We start from the raw sequence: 4,386 nt of genomic DNA, 5'->3' as shown, positions 1-4,386 counted from the left end.
AGAATGGAATGCGCCAGTCCACATCTTAACTGCATTTAACCCCGGAGTCCCTGCAAGCTATCAGGGACCAGGACAGACATGATTCTTTTCACCCAAATCAAGCCTGCGCATTCTGGCTTAGCCTGAAGTATGTCCAGCTTTTAAAAATCCCCTATTTCCAGTGGCTTTAACAAAAAAACCCAAGGCTTCTGTTATGCCCCACCACTTCTCCCTTGATGTATATAGTGGCCACTGGCAGTAATTTGGAGTTTTTCAAAACTCAATGAAGGTGAGTTTGACAGCTGTGTTTGGTATGGTCTGCTCTGAGCATTTGCAATTGCAAGCGCGGGGCGGGGGGGGGGGGTGTTTAGCAGATTGGTGAAATTCTGTGGAGGGAGTCCAGAAGGGGAGGGGGAGGAAGAAATTCATGAGTTAAACGCAAGCACAAACTGCAAATGTGGGTCTTAACATAGGCTTTAGATATGCAGAATGAAGACTATAGCTTGATGTAACCTGAGCCCTTTTTGTCTGAGCTGATTCGTCTGCATTTTTCTTCATGACAGAGAAAGTAATGATTTCTACTTTGAACTTCCGTGCCTCTTAGATGGTCTGGGGTAGGTGGGGGGGGGACATGAGATGATGAAGGCATTTACTCACAAAGGCAAGTTCATTATAAAAATAAGCAAAGATTTGGGTCAGATTCAGCAGGCTCGGGTTAAGCATTCTGCTGTTTGATCTGCTTGCTTGGCAACTCATCATGCCATTTTTTCCATTCTTAGCTGCCAAACTTACAACAAAAAAGCTCTCTTGCCTCCGCTGCCTCTTCTCTGATGTGATTTGTTATTGGTTGGAGGAAAAAACCTGGAGTAAGTCAGTGGGGATGCACAGGAAAAAGATCTGCCAGGGATTGTGGAGAGGAGCCGACCCTATGTGAACTGCCATTTAATCCTTCAAATTAAACATCTTGCAAATCTGCTGCAACCTCCAGGTAGTGGTGTGCATGGTTTTGGTCCGGCCACATGGGAAAGACCGCCGGACCGGTCCGGCGGTCCAGATGGGTGGGGGACTGTGACTTTAAGTGGGGGTGGTGGTAGTACTTCCCCCCCCCCGCCGCTTTTCCCCCTCCGGTGCTGGTCCGTTGAAAAATCTTCTTGGGGTGGCACAGTGACGTATGCGGCGCGCGTCAGCGTCAGAGACGAGCACGCGCACCACGCAGGGCGCATGCGTGCCACTAGCGCTCGTCTCTTTTAAGCCTTAACTAACAACGACGGGGGCAGGGGCGGCGGGGAGGAACTCTGCCGCCCCAAGAAGATTTTTCAACGGACCAGCACCGGAGGGGGAAGAGCGGCGGGGGGGTAAGTACTACCACCACCCCCGCTTAAAGGCACAGTCCCCCCCTGCCGGACCAGGGGGAACTCTGGACCATGCACACCCCTACCTCCAGGTCAGGTAGGAAATATGTTTGACAACTTCTGCTTGAAGCTATTCCTGGAAAGAAAACTTTCCCCAATATTTTCCTCCATATCAAACCATTAAGATATCCAAGATTGCTTTCAGTAGTGAGCTGGAGATTGATGATCACTGGAAACTTCAGACGAATCTAGAGGGCTGGTAATCCTAGAAAGACTCCCATCTAAAACCCTGTAGAATTCTTGCCACACAGTGAAAATAATACTGAGCTGGTCTCACAGTGGTGAGCATCAGTTGTCCCCTTTGCTAAGCAGGGTCTTCGCTGATTTGCATTGGATGAGTGACCCTTACGTGAACGCTGCCTGCTATAAGATATTCCGCTTATGGGATGATCTGATTTGATACAAGGCAGCCTCCTATGTTCAATGGTCTGTCTCAGTAAAAGGGAGCTGCTTCTGCATAGGTAATAGTCCTATGGGTCCCTGATTCAAATTGTGACATGAAGGAGGAGAATCTTAACCTATGCCCCATTCAAATTAAAACACATGCTGAAACTTGCAATGAGGGCAATGACAACCAAAACATAAAACTCACATACAGAACTAAATAAATACCAGATCAGTAACAGGAAACTAGTACCAGTGGTATTGTTTTCTTTCTTGTCATATTTCCACAGAAGGAAATTCTGCTTGCACAGAGGAAAACACCAAAAGGAGAAACAAATACTGTTAGAATGTCACACATACTGTATATTTGGTTGTATTGGTGAGTACCACACTAATTATCACCACCCAAACAACTGCTCAGTAATATGGTAAGCATGTAAATATTCCCAAACAACTTTAGTAATAGTGACAGCACATAAATTATGGGGGTGGGGTGGGAATTGGACGTGTATTATTTATTTACTACTTAGAATATAACAGCCCTACAGGATCAAGCCCAAGACCTATCTAGTCCAGTGTCCTGTTTCCCACTGTGGCCCACCAAATGCCTTTGAGAAGCCCACGGGCAAGAGATGACATGCCCTCCCTCCTGCTATTGCTACCCTGCAATTGGTATTTACAGCCTATAGCCGTCAGACTAGCAGCCATTGATAGTCCTGTCCTCCATGAATTTGTCCCTTTTTAAAACCTTCCAAATTGGTGGCCATGACCACATCTGATGGCAGAGAATTCCATAGATTATGCACTATGTTTATTATTTTTAAATTATTATTATTATTATTATTATTATTATTATTATTATTATTATTATTATTAATTCAATTTCTATACCGCCCTTCCAAAAATGGCTCAGGGCAGTTTACAAAGAGAAATAACAAATAAGATGGCTCCCTGTCCCCAAAGGGCTCACATTCTAAAAAGAAACATAAGACGCACACCAGCAACAGTCACTGGAAGTACTGTGCTGGGGGTGGATAGGGCCAGTTACTCTCCCTCTGCTAAATAAAGAGAATCACCACGGTAAAAGGTGCCTCTTTGACCAGTTAGCAGGGAGAAGTGTGTGTGGGATGGTGTTACTTAGCAGTAAAAAGTACTTCCTTTTGTTGTCCCTCTTTTCCAAACTAAAAAGCACCAGATTCTGTAGCCTTGCCTCTTGCCTCTTAAGGAAGGTGCTCCAGGCCGCTGATCATCTTGGTTGCCCTCTTTTGCACCTTCTCCAGTTCTACAATGACCTTCTTAAGATATGGTGACCAGAACTGTATTAAGTACTCCAAATGTGTCCGCACCATAGATTTGTATGAGGACATTATAATATTAGCATTTTTATTTTCAAAACCCTTCCTAATGATCCCTAGCATGGAATTAGCCTTTTTCACAACTTCCATGCACCAAGTCAACACTTTCAACGAGCTGTCCACCATGACCGCAGGATCTCTTTGCTGGTCAGTCACCGACATCTCATTTATACTTTGCCTTTCCAATAAATGTTCAAGGCAGCTAGCACAATAATCTCAAAACATAAAAGAAACAAGCAAGGCATCATTTGCAATCTTTAAACCAAATAAGCAAATCACTTTTTCTGTCACAAGGGAGAGCTGTTGCTTCAGCCTCATAGTTCAGTTACATGAACATTTCCAGGACTGTGGTACAAAATGATCTGCATTTGACAAAACATTTCAGGAAGAAACTTGCAAGAACTCAGTCAGTTATTAGTACTGTTTTCAAAACTCAGCCTCACTACTAGGCAGTCTTGATTCTGATGGCCAAGCTGTGTTACATGAATGTCTGTAGTATGACAGTCGTTGTTGTTGTTAAAAAGTAATTTCAAGAGAGGATAACTGCGCATGACGAAGTAAAACTGATGCTTTACCCTTTCTCCACCTTCTGTTTCCCCAGACCAGATCAGCTCCCCAGGGACCTTCCTCCCTGCATGGGGTTTAAAATGTATGTTTGACCTTGGAAATGGTGATCAGGCAAGCTGGTAACACCACCCCACACTCACTTCTCCAATTTCGATCACCTCCTTAGAAAGTGGCTTTTCAACCTAAAAAAGGGTTCGGGGCTACAATTACACACTTTTGCACGGAATGTGTAGTTCAGCTCTGAGAGCTTCGAATACCAATTCCAGCTTTGCTGTAAACCAAACAAACACCCATGGGCAAAACTGTGGCTGACATACTGTGGGAAAGAAAAATTCTGCCTTCTAACAAAATGTACATGCAGGTGTGCAAGAATGCACTTGTAATGTGTTAACATGCTCCATCTCTCATAAAGGGCCATCCCAGCACTGAGAACAGCACAGTACTGTGCAGAGGTCAGTATGGTGGAAAATGGCTCTCATACTGAAGTGTCCCCCTTCCCAAAATGGCCTCCACTTGAAAAATAGTGAAGATCATTGTTTTAGAATGTGAACCCTTTGGGGACGGAAATATATTATTTTATTATTGTTTTGCTGTTTTCTATGTGAACCTTGTTGAGCACTTTGTTGTTGTTGTTGTTGTTGTTGTTGTAAAGTAGTATATAAATAATTGTAATAATAGTAATCCAGGAA

This window comes from Hemicordylus capensis, chromosome 6, assembly GCF_027244095.1.
Source record: "Hemicordylus capensis ecotype Gifberg chromosome 6, rHemCap1.1.pri, whole genome shotgun sequence".
Lineage (NCBI taxonomy): Eukaryota > Metazoa > Chordata > Lepidosauria > Squamata > Cordylidae > Hemicordylus > Hemicordylus capensis.
This window is presented reverse-complemented; position numbering follows the sequence as displayed.